General features: G+C 43.3%; 1 protein-coding gene across 1 annotated transcript in view; it reads left to right on the top strand.

Moving 5' to 3' along the window:
• Positions 1-3,509: 3,509 nt before the first annotated feature.
• The window catches only part of EXTL3 (exostosin like glycosyltransferase 3), a 131,818-nt gene continuing 112,256 nt past the window's right edge, over positions 3,510-23,071 (top strand). Inside the window, exon 1 of the mRNA XM_057548633.1 lies at positions 3,510-3,608. The gene's annotated coding sequence lies outside the window, so the exon portion shown is untranslated. The remainder of the gene's footprint in view (positions 3,609-23,071) is intronic.

The following is a 23,071-nucleotide window of genomic DNA, read 5'->3' as shown; positions in this document are numbered from 1 at the left end:
TTACCTGCCTTCATATACGCTTTTACCAGCTCTCACAGGAGCCCACAGGTGTCTTGCACTGGGCTCAACTGGGAAAAAGCCCTTGTGGGATTTAGCCCAGTGACAAGACATCTGTGTGAGCCCTGGAAGCTCTCTTCCTGGAAAGGTCATCTCAGGGAGAATGCCCTAATAAGGGAAATGAAAGAGGAGTGTTTCCCTTCAGCCTGAGACATTCTGATTGCTTCACTTGTGCCCTGAAGCTGCCTGTCTATTTCTCTTACCCAGACTGGGTGAGCCTCTCTCAGCTCTGAAAGAATGCACTTCCTCCTGCTGTGTTTGGTCTCCTCGCCCGATCCCCATCCCCGCTGCCCTGGAGGCTGTGTGTGGTCCCCGATTCTCACTGGGCCTCCCCACTGCCCATGGCTCCCTGCTAGCACGGCTGCCCAGCAGGAGGCTCTGCTCCACACCCACAAGAGCTGCCCTTCTCTCTGCTCCTCACTGGGGCGCTCCCAGAAACGGCTCCCTGGCCACCTCCTGGCTTTGAGACTCTGAAGCCAGTTACCGGGGCTTGGTGGCATGCTGGCACTCCAACTCCGTGTTCAGTGACCTTATGTTGGTAGCTTGAAATCAGCCACGGTGGAAGTATTTATGATGCTGAAAACTTGGCCTGTCTGGGCCAGAGCCAAATCGAATCTCAGAGACAAGAGTTTTTGGTGAAGTAGAAAAGAATAACTTTATTGCTTTGCCAGGCAGAGAGGGACACAGCAGGCTTGTGCCCTGAAAAACTGTGTGTCCCAACCCGGGAGGATTTGGTGAGGAGTTTTATAGCTATGGTTCAAGGGCAGGGTTGCTGATAAGGATCAGGGTGTGTGTGAAGGGCCTGCATTCCTTTAATCTGGCCTCAGGTGGTCTCCTGATGAGCTTTTTGTTGTTCTCAAGCTTTTGTTTTTGTGACCTTCTCTCTGGAATGAAGAATGCTTCAAGTAGTTAACATCTTGCATTTGTTGGGGGTTTTAGTTCTGCAGAAGAGCTCAAAGATACTGTTATGTGTACCCCTTGAGGCGGAACCAGGACCCTGCCCCAAGGCTGCACTATTGTTTCTTGAGGGCTCCTTCCTTGTCTCTGCATCCCCTCCCTTCCCTGATTAGCAACTGTTTGAACCTGCCCTTTGGAACTCAGGGAAGGTCATGGAGGCTGAATGAAGCCTATTCCCTACAAACAAGAAATGGGGGACACAGAAAGGCTTCCATGCCCAGGAGCCCCACAGGGTTCTGCTCAGTTTTATTTACACCACAGAAATCTGCAAACAGCACGAATCAGAGCTTTTCTTTCTGGAGAGCCAGTTATTTTTATCAGCACACCTCTAATTGGGCTTCTGGTTCTTTCAGAAGAATTAACAAACAAACAAACGGATCAGGCAGGGCTTCCTTCTCTCAAGAGATCTTCTGGGTCCCCATCACCTCACAAGGCAGGGCTCAAGGGTGATTTAAAGCTTCTCGTCCCACCCATGTGGTGAGGTTACTTGGGAGAGGCTGGCTCGGCTCAGGAAGACTGGATTCCATCTTTGAGGGCACCCTCCCCAAGCTGAGGCTCTTATCAGCTTCTTGAACTAAAGCTGAGTTCTTCACAGGAGGGTGTCTGTGTGTGCTCTCCAATGACGGGATCCTGCTTCCTATAATTCTCCACCCATGGCCTCTCTGCCCTTGTTCTCCAGGCTCAAATGTAAGAGATGCCGCCCTTCTTCTGGGCACTTGGACACACCCTTCTCCAAGCCCTTCCTGCAGGAGGCCAGACACATCAGATCTACTATCTGTGAAACTAGAGGCTACCTTATTCCATTAACATCTCTGGTTCCACTGGAAAGGCCTGAAATGTGTTAGAGGACAGAAAGAAGAATGTTGTAATCAGTTTGGTTTTACTCTAAGTTGTCAGGGTTTTGATACATTTGAGACTGTATACATTATTACTATTATTTTTGTCATTGGGTGAGCGCCCTTTTCGTAAGATTACACTTTGAATCTCAAGCTCCTGGTCCCTGTTATGGGCTGAATTGTGTCCCGTCCCCCCATATTCATAGATTGAAGTCCTAGTCCCCAGCACCTCAGAATGGGACCTTATTTGGAAATAGGGTTGTTGCAGGTATAATTAGTTAAGATGAAGTCATCCTGGGGTAGGGTGGGCCCCTAATCCAATATGACTGGCATCCTCATAAGAGGGGGGCATTTGGACACAGGCATGCGCACAGGATGAACAGCATGTGAATGTGAAGACAGCTATCTATAAAACCAAGACAGCGGCTTGGAGCAGATTCTCCCTCACAGCCCTCAAAAGGAACCAATCCTGCCAACACCTTGATCTCAGACTTTGAGCCTCCAGAACGGTGAGACAATATATTTCTGTGGCTTAAACCACGCAGTCTGTGGTGGTTTGTAGCTCTAGCAAACTAATACACTCCCCAGGAAGTTTACTTTTCTTTTGTGCCCCATCAGGGTTTGCAGATAAGCAAAACTCTTTAATGTCTTATCTTTGTTAAAACCTCAGAATTTTTTCTTTATCATGTAGAATGAGGGGAAACTGAAATATTGCAAAGCCATCCAAAATTAGAACTAGTATCTACAAGTTAGAAACGTTTAAAAAGTTATTTAATAAAAATAAAACAACCTTAAGACATATAAAACTATTTACATTGCTCCAAAGTTTCTTTTTACATTTGTCAACACATATTTTCACACAGAATCATTGGCCATGTGCTTTCCTGGGTTCGTGTTTAACATTATTTGATAGAAATATTTCTACTTAATGATAATGTTCATATTCTTATGTAAACAGCGACATTTTATCTTTGTGCCTTTCACGTATTTTAGTTGTTTGTTACTCTAATTTTTCACTGTGAATATTTTTGTGTAATTTATTTTTACTCCACTTGAACTGTTTCCTTGAGGAAGAGAAAGTCCTGGATTACACACTTTCATAGTTTCTGTTCCATATTATTTTTATTCTCTAGACAGATTGAGCCGATCTGTGGTTTCACCAGAACTAAAAATTAAGTGTGCAGGTTTTCCCATAATCTTGATGTCATTTAGTTTTATGATTTTAAAATTACTTTTCCTAGCTTCAAAAGCTTTTCCGAGAGTGAAAGTTGCTTGGTTTTTTTACTTATGTCACTACCCGGGAGAGGGGGCCCCCAGGCACTTTGAAAACATCGTTTATTTCTAACTTTGAGATGTGAGCAATACGTAACCCACACTAGCTCGCAGCGGTTCCCCAAGTGCCCGGCCCCGCCTCTCCCTCGGCGGGTCCCCGCAGACGCACCCCGCCAGCCCGGGGCTGCTTTTAGGACGCGCCCGCCAGGTGTCAGCGCAGCCTCAACGGCGGGCTCCGGCGTCCCACAATGCACCAGGCGCTCGGGTCCGGAGGTGACCCAGCTGCGGCTAAGGCGGCAGAGCCCCGAGGGCTTGCGGGCGTCCGAGAGGCGGGGCGTCCTGGGGGCGGGGCGTCCGAGGGGCGGGGCCAGGGCCGCAGATCCAGCAGCCGTCAGTCGCAGCTGCGTCCCTCCTGCGGCCAGCCGCCCGGGCTCAGGTTGTGTCTTCCCCGGCCTCGGAGACCTGTCCACCTGGCGCTGTAGCAAGGTAGGGGGTGCTCTCCCGGACCATCCCTTTTGGGGGGTGTGAAGTCTTTTTTTTCCTAGTTGTGCCAACAGGAGAAGTCTTAACGTTGCTAACATTTAGAGATGGAGCTACCAGTTTCGCTCGGGGGAATCTATTTCAAAAGTCTTTTGTTTCCGTCCCATCGTCCCCGTCCCCCCCCGCGCCCCCCCTCCCCGACTCTGCTGGGCTTTGGGAAACCTGATTTGGGGAGTCTGTGCCAGGGTAATTTCAAGCTCTTGGTTCATCCCTCCTGTCTTGCGTAGGGAGGCAAAAACTCCGGGGAGGGGTTAGAATGCGTGAGAACTTGTGTGGGTGTGGGCTGCGTGTCTTCAGAAAGTGTGCCTTTGTGAAAACTCCTGAAAAATTAGATGTTCTTAGGGGTCTAATTCTCGGAGTGGGTGTGGGTCCTGAGTCCCCGCTATTTTCAGGTACTTAGTGAGTGGCGTCTGTCACGTGCCCGCCTCCGCCACCCTATAGCCATCAGGAGGTTGCTGTCCTGTGATCTAAGCCAGTGGGTGCCCTCAAGTTCTACACCCCAGGACTACTCTCCAGGACACTGCTTCCCAACAGTCCCTGAGCGCCACACCCCAGAGCGCCTCAACACAGCTGACCCTAGTTTGGGGATCCCACAGTTCGAGCTTTTCAAAAAATAAACTTAGGCAGATAGAAGGCACTGGAATATGCGGGCACCTGGGGTAGCTTAAGCTTGTTGGGGTCTGTCCTCCACAGCCTGTTTTCTGGGTCACACTGCATGGCTCCCTCCATCTATTCGGTCTCACTTCCTGTTACCCCAGTGCTCCCCTTGGTAAAAATGCCAATCTGAAATAATCCCCATCTGAAACCTGCGATTCTAAAGTGACTCCACCTTTGCCCACTTCTAAAGGCTCAGAAAAGCACTTTAGTCCTCTGATCCCTAGCTCCGATGTAAAATAAGTTATAGTTTTAAAGGTTTATTTTTCTTTAAAACCCTCATCCAATAAATATCAATTGATTGCTTTTACTTGTGAAATCCAAGCAGTTTCATTTGTTGTTTAGTAATAAAGATTATAACTAGGAAGACCATCTAAACGATATATTTTTCAGGTGAACATGATCCTAATTAACAAATTAGCTGATAGTGCAAGGCAGAAGATGGGAAATCAGGGAAGCTTGGTTCTAAAACATTTCTGCCTCTGAGAAGTCTGTACAACTAAATTGCCTTTGTTTTTCCTTCAAAATGTAAAATGCTGTGAGCACAGGTTCCTTTTTTGCTAGACACACCTCTTGATTTGAGATAACAATCAGAAACAAGAAAATTCTTTCAAACAGTTATCATCTCACCTATGCCCAAGGAAAGAAGGCAAGTCTAGGAGTTGTTAGGATGCTAAATCTTTGTTAAGCAGAAATTCTTAATGATCCTTAAGCCCATCTCTGGGTACTTTCCCCCAGAAGTGTCAGTTCTACATCAAATATGAAATTATGAATTTCTCATCATGTATAATACTTCGTATTTGGAAAATTTTGTATTTTCTACATCTAACATTAATATTCATTTAAAAGCATTGTGTATTTGTGCATAAAATGGTACAAATCTTTAAAAGATTAAAAGCAAGAAAAAAAATTTTCTTAGCTAGTGTTCATCAGTGATTCCCACCATAAGGTCCTCGGTTAGTGGCAATGAACCCCAAAGATAAAACCAAAATCTGGAAAGTCATTAATAATCACCAGCACGCATGAGAACTAGAGGGCACCGTTTGAAGCTTAAAAGGAGCCGTTTAAGGACGTGTTAAAGATAACCTTGTACAGGGCTTCCCTGTTGGCACAGTGGTTGGGAATCCGCCTGCCAATGCAGGGGACATGGGTTTGAGCCCTGATCCAGGAAGATCCCACATGCCACAGGGCAGCTAGGCCCATGCGCCACAACTACTGAGCCCATGTGCCACAACTACAGAAGCCTGCGCGCCTAGAGCCGGTGCTCTGCAACAAGGGAGGCCACCGCAATGAGAAGCCCATGCACTGCAACGAAGAGGGGCCCCCGCTCGCAACTAGGGAAAGTCCATGCACAGCCACAGCAACAAAGACCCAACGTGGCCAAAAAAAAAGATAACCTTGCACAGTAGATTGCAAGGATCAGTTAAGGCTTTAGCTTCAAGAGATTCATATGGAAAGACACTGACACCCATATAATGAAACTTAAATACCAATTCATGGGCTCACTAAAATTAAGCAGATCAGATGAATCCCACATCAACTGTAAATACTGTATATGCACTTTAGGTTACTTTAAATAATTGTCCCATTGCTTTTACAACCTTCCAATGCCTTGATTACTTCAAAACTGGAACAGCTGGCACGGTTCTTGCTTCTGAAGGAGGTAAATTAAGAAACTGACCTCCAGCCACGGACTGGAGTTCACAGGATTTAGCACAAACAAGCAACTCATGAGGAACTCAGTTCTTGGGCAGATATTTATCAAGCACCTACTAAGTGTAAGACTGGACTCATTACTTTAGCCCACTCATGAAAAATAGCTTCAGGGATGATCTCTTATCAGGGGTCGTGTCATCAGGGCCATGCACGTAGAGGTCAGGCTATTTCTCAGATGCCAAGGAAGCAAAAGTATCTCTCAGAAGAACCATGAAGACCCGTGGAGCTCAATTTAAAAACATCCCACTTATTTTAGAGGGAGAAGGGGATAGAGAAAGTACCTTGAAATATTCCCCTTTTGGCTTCCATCCTTTGTGGTGCCAGTTTTTCAAAAAAAAACTCTTCATTATATAATGATACTAATTATTCTAATACTAGTCACGTAATATGAGACTTTAGAAACAGTTATCCTGATGAACTCAGGCATTGACCTTGTGAACTATTCCAACTTTCCAATAATAAAAGCACCACCCTGTTTTTCATATATATATATATTTGTTCAGTAAACATCCTGGTACTGTGCTAAGGCCGGAAATGCAGAGATGAATCATCTAACCCTTGACATTAAGAAGCTGATTGCGTTGGGGAAATCAACCCACAGATGGTTGTAATGAAACGTGTGCTTGGGACGGCGATAGATAATTGCTCCTGGTGCTGTGGGCCTCGAGTGTAGTCTGGTGGAGTCAGGAAAGGCCCGGAAACGTCGGAAATTAGTAATTCTAGGATGACTCACTTTTAGGCAAGACTGGGGGAAGAGTGCTCCAGGTGAAGGGGACAAGCATGAAGAAGATCATGGGGGTAGAGTGGCAAGATCTGAGAAGTAGACTGAACACAGGAAGGCCTGGTGAGGGTGAGGGGAGCCACTGAAACCTTATGAGGAGGGACAGGGTCCTATCTGCTTTAGGGAGCTCACTCTGAAGCTGGAGTGGAGGATAGACTTAAGAGGCCAGGAGGCAGGAAGAACTCTTAGGAGACCACAGCAGAGATTAGGAAAGAAATGAGGAGGGCTTAGCATTTGTAGAAAGCATGACCCTTTCCAGCTCTCTCATCCGTTACGTGGTTTGGTTTTCATAACCACGCTTTGCAGTCAGTAGGGTGATATTCACAGCTTCATTTTCTAAGTACTTACCTGGTGCTTTGTGTACATGATCCCTGACCTTTATAAAAACCCTGAAAATTAAGTATTATTGACCTACTTTACAGAAGTGGATCCTGAGGCAGGGCCAGGCGCAGACCCAGGTCCTGTGTCTAAAGCAGGACTTACTCTAAACAGCAGGTGGATCCTGCTTCTCTAGAGAACGAGGCAAGACAACTCTTCTGGGCAAATCTACACCTGGGAAACATCTCTCAGGAGTCAGCATGACAATACGACTGCAGTGGCCAGCTCTTTAAGCAGTTCTGTCTCTGCATTTAAAAATCCCATGGAACAAAACAGTGTGGCGGTTCCTCAAGCTAGCAAACATAGAATTATTGCCTGAGCTCGCAATTCCACTTCTGGGTGTACACCCAAAAGAAGTGAACGCCGGGACTCAGATACTTGTACACTTGTGTTCATAGCATTATTCACAATAGTCAAAAGGTGGAAACAACGCAGGTGTCCACTGATAGAAGAATGGATAAACAAAATGTGGTCTGCACATACAATGGAGTATTATTCAGCCTTAAAAGGAAGGAAATTCTGACACATGCTACAACATGGATGAACTTTGAGGACATAATGCTCAGTGCAATAGGCCAGTCACAAAAAGGCAGATACTTTATGATTCCACCTATAGTCAAATTGACAGAGACGGAAAGTAGAATGGTGGTTGCCAGGACAGGTGGAGAGGGGGATGGGAAGTTGCTGTTTAATGGGTAGAGAGCTTCAGTCTGGGAAGATGAAAAGAGTTCTGGAGATGGATGGTGGTGATGGCTGCACAGCAATGTGAATGTACTTAATGACTCTGAACTGTACATTTTAAAAAGGCTAAAATGGTAAATTTTATGTGTATTTTGCCAAAAAAAAAGTTCCATTGAGCAAGTGACTTACCCAGGGTCACTGAGCAAGTTCAGGCAAAAGGAGAATTCAAAGCAAAAACATGGCCTCTGCCAGACAGTCACACCTGGTAGTGACAAGGAAGCTCTCTGGGCAGACGGAGGTGTGCTCTGGCTTTCTTTTTAAGCAGAAAGAGAAACCAGGTTTTCCATTGTTATCAGCCTTACTGCAGCAAATTCATAGGATTCCAGTCACTGAAGAAATATGGGTGCTTAGAACCTGGTGTTTGGTTGCTGGCTTTGTCTAGGTAATTAAGGTGGGAAACTGGTGATAAGTTGGATTTTGTTCATTCATTCATTCATTTGTTCATTCATTCATTATCAAATATTTGAGGGCCTATGTTGTACCAAATATATTCTCCAGTTTCCAACTTTTCTGTCTAGTTACAGCCATCTGCCAGCTTTATTCTAGATGCTCTGCCAGTTTCCCTTGGACATAAAGTCCTAAGTTATATAAACCTTCCTTGATTCCTGGAATGGTCAATAGGGGAACGGGTAGGGTTGAAGGGAGGTGATATGAGGTGACGTGGGAGGTGCCAAATGCATAAGACAGTTGCGATTCCAATGAAGACGCTGCTAAGTGCTACAGGAGTCCCATGAGGTGTGTCCAGGGGCTGCAGGTGCAGAAATATTGAGTCCAGCTCATGTACCTCACCCCTAGCATAGACCAAGTGTGGGCGCTGCCTGGAGTCTTTTTTTTAAAAATTGAAGTATAGTTGATTTACAATGTCGTGCTAATTTCTGCTGTACAGCAAAGTGACTCAGTTATACACATGTATACATTCTTTTTTCATATTCTTTTCCATTATGGTTTATCCCAGGAGATTGGACATAGTTCCCTGTGTTATACAGTAGGGACCTTGTGGTTTATCCATTCTAAATGTAATAGTTTGCATCTACCAACCCCAAACTCCCAGCCCATCCCTCTCCTGCCCCCCCTCCCCGCTGGCAACCATAAGTCTGATCTCTATGTCTGTGAGTCTGTTTCTGTTTCATAGATGGGTTCATTTGTGCCATATTTTAGATTCCACATGTAACTGATATCATATGGTATTTGTCTTTCTCTTTCTGACGTACTTCACTTACTATGATGATCTCTAGGTCCATCCATGTTGCTGCAAATGGCATTATTTTATTCTTTTTTATGGCTGAGTAGCATTCCATTGTATATATGTACCACATCTTCTTTATCCATTCATCTGTCTATGGACATTTAGGTTGTTTCCATGTCTTGGCTATTGTGAATAGTGCTGCTGTGAACATTGGGGTCCATGTATCTTTTTTTTCTAATTTTAAAAAATAAATTTATTTTATTTATTTATTTTTGGCTGCATTGGGTCTTCGTTGCTGCTTGCGGGCTTTCTCTAGTTGTGTTGAGCGGGGGCTAGTCTTTGTTGCGGTGCGCGGACTTCTCATTGTGGTGGCTTCTCTTGTTGCAGAGCACGGGCTCTAGGCATGTGGGCTTCAGTAGTTGTGGCACCTGGGCTCAGTAGTTGTGGCTTGCGGGCTCTAGAGCGCAGGCTCAGTAGTTGTGGTGCATGGGCTTAGTTGCTCCATGGCATGGGGGATCTTCCTGGACTAGGGAATGAACCCATGTCCCCTGCATTGGCAGGCGGATTCTTAACCACTGTGCCACCAGGGAAGCCCCATGTATCTTTTTGAGTTATAATTTTGTCTAGGTATATGCCCAGGAGTGGGATTGCTGGATCATATGGTAATTCTATTTTTAGTTTTCTGAGGAACCTCCATACTGTTTTCCATAGTGGCTGCACCAACTTGCATTCCCACCAGCAGTGTAGGACGGTTCCCTTTTCTCCACATCCTCTCCAGCATTTGTTATTTGTAGGCTTTTTAATGATGGCCATTCTGACCAGTGTGAGGTGGTACCTCACGGTAGTTTTGATTTGCATTTCTCTAATAATTAGTGATGTTGAGCATCTTTTCATGTGCCTACTGGCCATCTATATGTCTTCTTTGGAGAAATGTCTGTTAAAGTCTTCTGCCCATTTTTCGATTGGGTTGTTTGTTTTGTTGTTGTTGAGTTGTATGAACTGTTAGTATATTTTGGAAATTAAGCCCTTGTCGGTCATATTATTTGCAAATATTTTCTCCCATTCTGTAGGTTGTCTTTTTGTGTTTTTTTGTTTTTTGTTTTTTTTTATGTTTTCCTTTACTGTGCAAAAGCTTGTAAGTTTGATTAGGTCCCATTTGTTTATTTTTGTTTTTATTTCTATTGCCTTGAGAGACTGACCTAAGAAAACATTGGTACTATTTATGTCAGAAAATATTTTGCCTATGTTCTCTTCTAAGAATTTTATGGTGTCATGTCTTATGTTTAAGTCTTTAAGCCATTTTAGTTTATTTTTGTGTATGGTGTGAGGGTGTGTTCTAACATCACTGATTTACATGCAGCTGTAAAACTTTCCCAGCACCACTTGCTGAAGAGACTGTCTTTTTCCCATTTTATATTCTTGCCTTCTTTGTCGAAGATTAATTGACTGTAGGTGTGTGGGTTTATTTCTGGGCTCTCTATTCTGTTCCATTGATCCATGTGTCTGTTTTTGTACTAATACCACACTGTTTTGATTACTGTCACTTGTCTGAAGTCTGGGAGAGTTATGCCTCCTGCTTTGTTTTTTTCCCTCAGGATTGCTTTGGCAATTCTGGGTCTTTTATGGTTCCATATAAATTTTTGGATTATTTGTTCTAATTCTGTGAAAAATGTCATGGATAATTTGATAGGGGTCACATTAAATCTGTAGATTGCTTTGGGTAGTATTGCCATTTTAACAGTATTAATTCTTCCAACCCAAGAGCATGGTATTTCTTTCCATTTCTTTAAATCCTCTTTAATTTCCTTTATTAATGTTTTATAGTTCTCAGCAGATATGTCTTTAACCTCCTTGGTCAGGTTTATTCCTAGGTATTTTTTTTTTGGTGTGATTTTAAAAGGTATTGTTTTTTTACATTCCCTTTTTGATATTTCATTGTTAGTGTAAAGAAAAGTAACCGATTTCTGAATGTTAATCTTGTATCCTGCTACTTTGCTGAATTCACTTATTAGATCTAGTAGTTTTTGTATGGAGTCTTTAGGGTTTTCTATATATAGTATGGTACTGCCTGGAGTCTTAACGCCTGCATGGAGAATCAGGGTGATAACCCACAGCAGAAACCCCAAAAGGCAGACAAAAAGAGCAATACATGGAGACAAGCAGTGGTACAAAAAAAGAGAGTGATGCGGAAGACAGTGCAATCTGGAAAAAGCCCAACTTTCATGGAATGACATCCCCATCTTGTGCCTCTAAGGATAAAGCCCGGTTGGCTGTTCACAACTATGTGCATAAATGTGAATAGAGTCTTTTAAAAAATCACAACATTTGGACCTGTCTGCTTCTAGGAGATATGAAGTATAGGATACGAGGTAAAGCATAACTTTAAAAATAAGGCACTAGGGTAGTTTAGTAAAACAAGCACTAGATTTGAAATGATGTGAGGAGGAAGGACACATCGGGAGAAGCAGGGTGCTTGGCGTATAAGAGACGCACAGTCTATTCTAGCTATTTGCAAAATATAAAACAAAAATGGTCATAGCAGTGAAGCGGAAGTAGGTCCTACTAGGCATCTGAGATGAGACATTTTGGCATGGGATTTGGTTTTAAGTTTCTTGGAAGCCATGGTATAAAAGGAAACAGGTTGGGTTACATCGTTTTCTTACTCTGGCAAGATAAAGTATACAAATTCAACTCTAGAGGAGACAGTTTTTTTCCTGGAAGTAAACTCAGGGGAGGGTTTACCACACGGGCTCCCTGGAATACAATTTTGAAGCTGTGGACAATATCTTCGATAACGTTTTATAGGTCAGCTCTGAAGATGTCATGCAGATGAATGGGTTTTACCTTTGGTGGAAACAATCTGGAGTCAAAACTGAACGTGTAAAGTATTTTTTGTTAGAATGCTGTATCGGGGCTTCCCTGGTGGCGCAGTGGTTCAGAATCCGCCTGCCAATGCAGGGGACACAGGTTTGAGCCCTGGTCCAAGAAGATCCTGCATGCCACGGAGCAACTAAGCCCGTGCGCCACAACTACTGAGCCTGCACGCCTAGAGCCCGTGCTCCGCAACAAGAGAAGCCACCACAATAAGCCTGAGCACCGCAACGAAGAGTAGCCCCCGCTCGCCACAACTAGAGAAAGCCTGCGCACAGCAACGAAGACCCAATGCAGGCAAAAATAAATAAATAAATAAAATAAATAAATTTATTGGAAAAAAAGAATGCTGTAGTGGTGGGATTCCGGGACAGTTACTTTCAGGAAGTTACCTAAGGATGAGTCATTAGAAAAACCTGGAGAAGTGGGCTGAATTGGACACCTGAGTGGGAAAACCTCTAACCCTCAGTTGAGCTCGGTCATTTGCATTGTTCTCATGGGGTAGAGGATCCCTTGGCAGGAAACCAGAGCTAAGTGGTCCAACAGGCGTTTAAGCTTTGAAGCAAGAATAGAATAAGGTCTGTGCTGATCTTGACACAAGATGGCAGGCTCCGGGGACGGTAATTCCTGCTGCTGGTTAACGACCAAATCAGTAGTTTTACTTGACATAAACTAAACAGGAGGTTGTGATGTCGTGGACGGGTGTGGTCTTTGAAGTCAGATAAATCTGCTTCACATCCTAGGTCTGCTTGCTACTTACTAGCTATGTGATTTCACAAATTACTTAATTTTTCTGATCTTCAATGGGATATTAATATCTACCTTGTATGAGTCATTTTACTGATCAGAGATAAGATGTATAAACAATAATAAGCAATGGTAATAGTAGCTAGCAGTTTTTGGTCAGTTATTAAGTTTATTATGCAAGATATCTGACATCATGTTTATTCCAACTTAAAAAAAAAAAAGTCTCTAATATCACTCAGGTTTTTCCAATTCATTCAAATAATGGCTGCCACTTCCCCAAACTTTCAACAGAGGTGCTGCTTGTCTGTGGTAGCTGACAATTATCATGCTTACCTCAGAGCAAGCTTTATGCTAAGTGCTCTAAAGACATTATTTATTCTTCAAATCAACTCTGTATGGTGCATACCACCTGGCACGTAGTGGGTGCTCACTGAATGTTATCTATTAGTATTATTAGTATCAGTTATAATAATAAACTGATGACATAAAAGAAAAGAGGCCGTCTTTGCCCTGGGAATCAGTGCCTGTAATCCACAGGGCAAATCTGGCCCATCTCCTGTTTTTATATAGTTGGTGGGTTAAGAATGGTTTTTACATACCTAAATGGTTGAAAAAAATCAAAATAAGAATATTTCATGATAAATTAAAATGACATAAAAGTCAAATTTCAACGTCCATAAATAAAGTTTTATTGGAACACAGCCATGCCCTTTGGTTTATACGTGGTCTATGGCTGCTTTCATGTTGCAGCATCAGAGTTGAGTAGTTGTGACAGAAATACATATGGCCCTCAAAGCCTAAAATATTTACCACGTGGCCCTTTACAGAAAGCACTTGCTGACCCCTGATCTAGAGAAGACCTCCAGGGGCAACTCCAGGGGAGAAGCTCAGCTAACCTCAGTGTAAGCCAGATGGCCCAGGGGTGAATATTAAGAACTGGGTTCTAGAAGGAGCAAAAATCCCATTGGCCTCACGTTTGCACCAGGGACAAAGCAAGTGGTAAGCTGTTCCAGTGCCAACATGGATGGGTAGAGGAGAGAAAGAGGGCTTGGGTTGAGCCATCTGTGTACAAGTTCTAATCTGGAGCTAGAACTTTGTGAAGCAGCTAAGAGATCTGGGATCTGTGAGCTGTTCATTTTTATGCTTTTTACTGTTTGCTTTTTGTTTTGTATTTGTTTGCTTTTCCCTTTGTGCTCTAGCGAAAATTCGATTTCAACAATTCTTATCTAGGCTAAGCCAAGGGAAAAAATGATTGGTTCACACCTGAGCCAGGATAAAGTTCAAACTTCTTGACTGCTCTTAAGCCAGGCAATGTCTGGTCTGGTCCCTTCTCATTTGCTGAGACTCATCTTCCGACCTCTCCCTGCACGCTGTGCTCTACTTGTGCTATGCAACCTACAGCCCCCGGAAGTAAGCCTGTTCCACGTCTCAAGAGTTTGTTGTTTTTTTTTTTTAAATTTTAGTTTATTTATTTTTGGCTGCATTGGGTCTTCGTCGCTGCGTGTGAGCTTTCTCTTGTTGCGGCGAGCGGGGGCTACTCTTCACTGTGGTGCGCAGGCTTCTCATTGTGGAGTCTTCTCTTGTGGCAGAGCATGGGCTTTAGGCGTGTGGGCTCAGTAGTTGTGGCACGTGGGCCCTAGAGCACATGGGCTCAGTAGTTGAGGTGCATGGGCTCTATGGCGGCAGGCTTCAGTAGTTGTGGAGCACGGGCTCTAGAGTGCAGGCTCAGTAGTTGTGGCACTGAGCTTAGTTGCTCCGCGGCATGTGGGATCTTCCCGGACCAGGGCTCGAACCTGTGTCCCCTGCATTGGCAGGCAGATTCTTAACCACTGCACCACCAGGGAAGCCCCTCATGGGTTTTTATACTCTGCTGTTTCCTCTGCTTCCCACTCTTCCTCACCTTCACTGCCCAGAGAAGTCCTCATCCTTCAAGACTCTGCTGAAGTGTCGCCTCGTCCAGGAGGCCCTTCTAACCCTTTCTGCCCATCCTGGAGGAGATGATCATGTTCGCCTTTCCACCCCCTCTGCCTCCTGTCTCAGCTCCTGTCACTCTGTATTGGCATCGTTTACTGAGTCTGTGAATCCTTCAAGGTTAGGGATGAGGTTGTAATCTTAGCTCGTCACCTTGCTTCTGGCACGTGGTAACCTAGATGTGTGAAGGCTGAGGAGAATCAGAGTACTCTGAAGGGCCAGGAGGAATGAACTTTCCAGCTTAAGAACCTGGAAATGATAAGTCAGAAGTGGGGCAGATAAATGAAAACCCAGGCAAGGAAGGCCTTGGATAGGAAAGTTCCCACCTGGGTTTTTATTGTTCGTTTCTGTTTGCTTTTTCTTTATGAAGAATATTGAATAATTCAGTAGTAAATACCCTCAACTATGAAAGACAAAAAAAAAAAAAAACGCTCTTCAGAGTGTTTACGTCATACCTCTCTGAAGATAGGTATCACAAGACTACATTGTAATTTGGAAAAGACATTTCAGGAGGGGTTGAGACAGTATGGTCCAAAAACTTTGTTGAGGATGAAACTAAATATAAGGAAAGAAGTTGAAAATGTGGATGACTAATGTGATCAGTAGATGAGGTCTTCAAATACAGTTATCTCACATGAGCTCTTATCACTCTTAACTGAAACTTCAGTCTTGATACTGGAAAGGACCTTATCTAGTGGCCTATTGGTATTCGGTATTTGTTCAACCCAAGGGTTGTATCTGCTCTTAAGAGCATTGTTCTGGGGACTTCCCAGGTGGTCCAGTGGGTAAGACTCTGCGCTCCCAATGCAGGGGTCCTGGGTTTGATCCCTGGTTGAGGAACTAGATCCCACATGCATGCTGCAAGTAAGGAGTCCGCATGCTGCAACTAAGGATCCCACATGCCGCAACTAAACATGCCTCAGTGAAGATCCTGTGTGCCGCAACTAAGACCCAGCACAGCCAAAATAAATAAATAAATAAATATTAAAAAACAAAAAATATTGTTTAGAAAAAAAGAGCATTGTTTTGGTAGCTTTGACCTCTTAACTGGGTGGTCACTGAGATCCCAAGACCTTTATTTTATGAGCACAATTTGAGTTTTGTTTTGTGTTTTAGACCCAGATTCGTTATCACATTCCAGCCTTCTGAATCTTATCCGCCACTCTGGATTCTGTCACATCATTTTGTGAGGTCTTCCTGTGGTTCATCTCCATCAGGTTGGCAGTTTACTAGGCAGAAAAGCTGAGTGTCCTATCAGCAAACTTAAAAGTTCCTCTTTTAGATCAGTAATGAAAACGATACCAGTACACACTAACATTTTTTAATTTATGAAAGAGGTAATTTATAAATCAGTTGCCTCATTGTAATCAAACATTTACTTTCAGATTCCATCCTTTCCTCGATGTACCAGATTTGGGGGAAACTATGGAATGGTTTCTGTCATCCAGTGGGCCCTCGTAGCTTCCAGTCAATTCTTCTGTGTTTTCCTAGTCTCTCTCCTATTCGCCATGGCAAAGTTTCAGATGGCTTCCATTCTCTTTAAGCCTTCCACCCCCAACCCCGCCCCCTCCACCCCTGTTCACCTCATCCTCAGCAAAGGGCCCCGCCCGCTACTTTCTGGAGAAGATGGAGGTTGTCAGACGGTCGCATCATCGAGTTCCTGCTGCCACTGCCAGGACGCCTAGTTAATTCCGCCCGCATCCTTCTCTCTGTCGGTTTCCAGTGAAGCGGTGTCCTTCCCTTGAATTGGGGCCGACCTTTAAGTCTGTGCTTTGTCCTGTGCTCTGGACCTTCTTCCTCCTCAGGGACTCCCCCAGCTGACTGTCCCCTGTCCTGTATCCTCCTCGTTAGCCTTTACACATTCTCCCTCCTCATCCATCTGAAAGCATCTCCCTCCACAACCCTTCCCTTCAAACTCAGTGCCTTGACTTAGAATTGTTTCTGTTCTACTTCCTCACCTCAGCTCCTCACCCTTCCCGTCTGGCTTGTACCACCACCCCTCCACTGACACTGTCCTCACCAAGGCCACCAACTACTGCCTTGTGGCTAAACCCAATGCATACATCTCGGTCCTTGTCTGCCTTATCTCTCTAGAGCATTTGGCTTTACCGACCACATGCTTCTCTGAAAACTCTTCTGCTGGCACTGCAGTTTCCCGGGCTCCTCCTTTCCTCTCTCTTTCTCATTGGGCTCACCTTCCTGTGTCGCTTCTTCAGTAGTGGTTCTACCCTGGTCTCTCCACTCCCACTGTCCCCTGTCTTCCCAGGATTCTTTTGGTTCCAAGCGACAGACCCCAATTCAAATTGAACTAAACAGGACTTCCCTGGTAGTGCAGTGGTTAAGAATTCGCCTGCCAATGCAGGGGACACGGGTTCAAGCCTTGGTCCGGGAAGATCCCACATGCTGAGGAGCAACTAAACCCATGCACTACAACTACTGAGCCTGCGCTCTAGAGCCTGCGCGCCACAACTACTGAGCCCGCAAGACACAACTGCTGAAGCCCACGCGCCTAGAGCCCTTGATCCACAGCAAGAGGAGCCACTGCAATGAGAAGCCCGCGCAGCGCAACTTGGGAAAGCCCACGCGCAGCAACGAAGACCCAATGCAGCCAAAAATAAATAAATAAAAAAGAAAAAACAAATTAAACTAAAAACCAACTGAAACACCACCACCACCAAAAACCACAACAAGGGAAATTCATTGATTCATGTGCCTGCAAAGTCCAGTAGTAGATCTGGGATAGCCGGTCCAGAGATGTAACATAAGTACGTCAGAAACAGCTTCACTCTCTCTGTCTCTTAGCTTTGTTTTCCATTGTGTTGGCTCCATTCTCAGGTGGCCTCTTTCTAAATGATGGTAAGACTCCTGCCAGCAACTCCAGGCTTATAGCCAATCCTCTTAGGAAACACAATGGAAGATTTTCTACCCAGTTTCTTAAGCTGGAAGTCTAGGAATCTTTTTTGACTTCTGTTCCCACACATCTTAATCACCAAGTCCTGTCCCGTCTTCTAAATATCTCTGCATCCCCGTTGCCAGTGTTTTAATTCAGGGTACCATCTTTTGTCTAGATTCCTGCAGCAGCCCCCAGTGATTTTCTTCCTTGGGTCTTGCTGCCCTCCAACCTGTTCTTCACATCACAGCCAGGGTAATCTTTTGAAAATGTTACGTGATGGCCCCCCAATGGATAGGAAGTTCAAGACAAAACTCCTTGTTATGTTCCGGAAGGCCTTGCATGATACAGCTCCTGCCTACTTCTCTTTTCACATCATCCCTTATTCCAGGCAATTCAGCCACAGATGCCAGACTAGCCAAGTCCCTCCTAGGTCTGCCTTTTTCATGCAGTGCTCCTTCTACCTGGACCGTTTTCCTCCTGACCCCCCACCTAATGAGCCTCTTCTTGTCCATTCAGGTCTCACATTAGATATAACCATATTGAGAAAATCCTTCCAGGAATTCCCTGGCGGTCCAGTGGTTAGGACTCCGTGCTTCCACTGCAGGGGGCACAGGTTTGATCCCTGCTCAGGGAACTAAGATCCCACAAGCCGCAAGGTGTGGCCAAAAAAAAAAAAAAAAAAGAAAAGAGAAGAAAAGAAAAACTCTTGGCACAGAAAATCCTTCCATACTGCATTATGTACACACTCTTCCTACAAGAATATTCTTTTTCCACCTTAGTGATTATCACATTTTGTCGTCATTGCTCGTTAAATCGTCTGTATCCCTCAGCAGACTATAAGGTCCACGGAGGCAGATATTTCCCTTGTTTTGTGAAATATCCCCAGCATCACAGAGTAGGCACTTGATAAATATTTGTTAAATTGTAAAATAAAATGAGATGTGATTGTAGTAGGTGATTTTAGAATCTAGATTGATTCGCTAAGCTACTGGAAAGTCTATAATGTCTACTGCTTTTCTTTTTTATATGCTTATTGGTTCTCTTTTAAAAATAGTAGAGTTATAGAATTAAAAAGGATCTTAGTAATCATCCTGCACTAATTCACTTCACTTGACAGATTAGGAAGAGGGAGCTCAGAGGGACTTAAGTAACTTACACAAACCACGGAGCTACTCACGGTGGTCTAATTGGACGGAGCTCAGAGCTCCTGACTTTCAGTGCAGAGCAACCTCCTCTTCACCATGAGAGCAGCACTTCTAACAGGCTAGTGTAGTGCGATTTTTATTTTATAATATTTTGCCTTTTTAAAAAATTTATTGATTTATTGATTTATGGCTGCGTTGGGTCTCCGTTGCTGCGTGCAGGCTTTCTCTAGTTGCGGTGAGTGGGGGCTGCTCTTCGTTGTGGTGCACGGGCTTCTCTCATTGTGGTGGCTTCCCTTGTTGCAGGGCACGGGCTCTAGGCTCACGGGCTTCAAGAGTTGCAGCATGCGGGCTCAGTAGTTGTGGCTCTCGGGTTCTAGAGCGCCAGCCCCGTAGTTGTGGCGCACGGGCTTATTTGCTCCGCGGCATGTGGGATCTTCCCGGACTAGGGCTTGAACCCGTGTCCCCTGCACTGGCGGCAGACTCTTAACCACTGCGCCACCAGGGAAGTCCCTGTAGTGCGATTTTTATTTTAATTCAAAGGAAGCTTATCGCTGATAGCCTCACATGTTTTCCTTCTTAAGATGTACTTGCCGATCCTGTACATCTCAGTGGATTCTGACAGTTTTTCAGGATGCAAATCTCCCTGGTCTATAGATGCCTAAGTATCCTGTAGAGTCTGTCATCTATGCCATTGGCCCACGGAGAACCAGAAGTTACACATTTGATTCCCTTGTTCCACAGTTTCTCCTTGGAAGGGTAATTACTGAGTAGATGCCATCTGGACTTGATCTGAGAAACACTCGTGTTGTATAAAAGAAGTAACAGACTTCTGTTTAACTCTTTGTATGAACTACTCTTCTCTCTTCCCTCTGTGAGGCTTACTGACTGATGCCCAGTATGAGATAGGAGCTTAAAAAGATAACTGCTTCTATAAAAACAAGTTGAAGTTTGGGAAAGACTGGGTAGGAGTAGCTTTCTAAAAAGAATTATAATAGAATTGGGTATGGGTGAGAAAACAAATATTGGGGAAAATTTTTAGTTAATAGAAAATAGTTTTTAGGGACTTCCCTCATGGCTCAGTGGTTAAGAATCCGCCTGCCAGTGCAGGGGACAGAGGTTCAATCCCTGGTCCAGGAAGATCCCACATGCCACAGAGCAACTAAGCCCATGCGCCACAACTACTGAGCCTGCGCTGTAGAGCCCGCAATTCACAACTACTGAAGTCTGCACACCTAGAGCCTGCGCACCGCAACAAAGAGAAGCCCACGCTCTCTGCAACTAGAGAAAGCCCGCGCACAGCAACGAAGACCCAACACAGCCAAAAATAAATAAATTTTTTTTAAAAAAGTAAAAAAAAGTTTTTATATGAAAATTTTTAATTTATTAAAAAAATTTTTAAATTAAGGAAACCAAAAATGGAACCTGTCGACCAAAGCATTATGAAACTTCAATTAATTGACCTATTCTGCACATAAATGTCTTCAAGTGTTCATTTTAAATAAAACGTTCAGTGTATCTTTTCATTATGGTTCCTGCTTTAAACGGATTATTTCAGTTAACTGAATTACCTACTCTTCTGCCTTTTGCAGGTGGACGTGTTATATGCAGCTGAATCTTGCATGTGGTTATAATTTTGCTTTTGAATCGAATTTAAGCTTCTCAAGGGCTAGGAGTGGACCTACGTATTTCATTTCCTGTAGATCTTACCATGGGGCCTAACTCTGCATATGCCTCCGATGATGGGGTTTTATTTCCCTAACCAACTAGTCTTTCTTTAGTGGGCCAACTAGTCTTTCTCACTCTGGGTCAACATTATTATTTTGTTTTCATCTTTACTCCTTCCTTCTTCCTAACTCACAGACATTGTTCCTTCTGAAAAGGAGAGAGAGAAAGGGGATATAAGGAGAGCATCCGCCAGCCTCCCTCAGGGGCTTGCCATGTATTTGATACTAAAAAAGAAACTAAAAAGGAAGCGAAAGACAAGTTAAAAATATATTTAAAACAGATGTTTGTGCTTAAATTAAAAAATTCCAAATGCCACCCTTTGACCCAGCAGGTCTACTTCTAGAAGCCTATCCTATGGAAATAATTAAACACATGCAAAAAAGATGTAGCTCTACCATGTTCATCTCAGCCTTGTTTATAATGGGGGAGAATTAGGAACAACTTGAATTTTCAACCTTCAATTTTCAAGGATTTAATGTATAAATACAATGGAGTTCCATTATTTTTAAAAATGCGTTTAGTGACATATAAAGGTAGTTATAATTTATTAATTGAAAAACAAGCTATAAAATGTGTACATCCCATTTTTGTAAGAGACAAATATGCAAAAATGACTAGGAGGATATACATAAAGATTATATGATGGTAATGAAATAATTTTTTTCTCATTTATGCTTTAAACTTGTTTACAAAAAACTTCTGTAAAGTTATTTTTAAATTAAAATCTACTCCCAGCGAAATAGTTCCTATTAATGTCATTGTTGGATATGACTTTTTTCTTCAGAAGTAATTGATTGTAAATAAATATGTTAATAGCTGAGGGCTTAGGAAAAGGAAAACATCTCCTCTACTTTTCTGCCTTAATACCACTTTTCTTCCTAGCTGCAGTGGGTTCCAAATCAGTAGTTCTGTTAAGCTGGAGTTTTGTGAGAGGGGAGGAGGTGAGTGGGTTTTATTTCTAGTTTACTAATTCTCTTTATCACCTTGGGACATTTACTTTTCGGCTTTTTGTCCAGTAACCCTCTCTGTAAAATGGGGAGAATTCCCTCCTCGTTACTACCCCAGCAGAGGGATTGAAGACACCAGTGGCTTCCACCCCTGGCCTGGAACATGGCCAGTCTCTGCCACCAAGCCATGATACACATAATAAGTACTAACTTAACAGTAATTCATTGATTATGTAATAAGTAATAATTCACCTGGCCACCCAGGGTAACTCATCACTCTCACCCTAACTACTGTGAACATTTACTAAACTGTCAAGTTGATTCTGAACCATTACTTATTCATTATTTCAACAAATTCCTGAAAAATGGCAACTAGGATTCAAATCCTGGCTCTCCCATTTAACTCTGTGAACTTGGGGAAGGAAGTTAATTTCTCTGGGCCTCAGTTTCCTCCTTTATAAAATGAATAGTATAATACATTGTTGTTGTAAGGATTAAATGAGATACAAAATATGTAATGCCCAGTACATAGTAAGCTCTCATGTGTGCCAAATGCTGGGATTCACGTTCGTTCATTCAACAAACATTTATTGAGTGTTTAGTACAGGTCAGACAATGTTTCAGGTGCCTGGGTTACATCAGTGAACAAAACAAATTTGCCTGTTATCATGGAGTTTACATTTCAGCAGACTGAAAGATTAATTCAATGTAGTCCAATCCATGGTTATTGATAATAATACACTATTACTACTATTCGTGTATTATGTGCCAGCCACTGTGCAAGTGATTTTCATATATAATCTTATTTTCTCATTAACCCTGTAAGGTAGGGATTTTTATTGTTACTTGAGAGTGTGGACACTGAGCCTCTGAAAGGTTATGTACATACAACTGGCAAGTGAGTGGAGGGGCTGGTATTTAGACCAGGTTGTCTGGCTTCACCACCACACCTTCCTACCTTCACTTGGTGAGTCATTGGTGGTTGTCATTTTTGCTTACGGTTCTTTCTTTTTTTTTTAATTAATTTTTATTGTAGTATAGTTGCTTTACAATGTTGTGTTAGTTTCTACTGTACAGCAAAATGAATCAGCTATACGTATACATACATCCCCTCTTTTTTGGATTTCCTTCCCATTTAGGTCACTGCAGTGCATTAAGTAGAGTTCCCTGTGCTATACAGTAGGTTCTGATTAGTTGTCTATTTTATACATAGTATAGTATCATAGTGTATACTATTTTATACATAGTATCATAGTATCATAGTGTATACTATTTTATACATAGTATCATAGTGTATATGTGTATATGAGCCAATCTCCCAATTCCTCCCACCCCCTGCCCCGCTTTCCCCCTTGGTATCCATTCATTTGTTCTCAACATCTGTGTCTCTATTTCTGCTTTGCAAATAAGATCATCTATGCTTACAGTTCTTTCTTGACATCCTTGCCAACACTTTTTGCTCTGCAGTAGGAGCTGTGAGAGAAAGAAATTTGAGTTTTCCTCATTTGTATTAAAATACTGAATTATCTCTGCAGGAAATGATCAGAGAAGGAATATATGACAGCTCTGCTTAGAGTGTTTTTTTCAATCAATTAGAAATCGCAGTTGACTCCCATCCATGTTTAGGAAAGAGGTCTCAGAGGGAGGAGTCGAG

This window comes from Balaenoptera acutorostrata, chromosome 6, assembly GCF_949987535.1.
Source record: "Balaenoptera acutorostrata chromosome 6, mBalAcu1.1, whole genome shotgun sequence".
Classification (NCBI taxonomy): domain Eukaryota; kingdom Metazoa; phylum Chordata; class Mammalia; order Artiodactyla; family Balaenopteridae; genus Balaenoptera; species Balaenoptera acutorostrata.
This window is presented reverse-complemented; position numbering and strand designations above follow the sequence as displayed.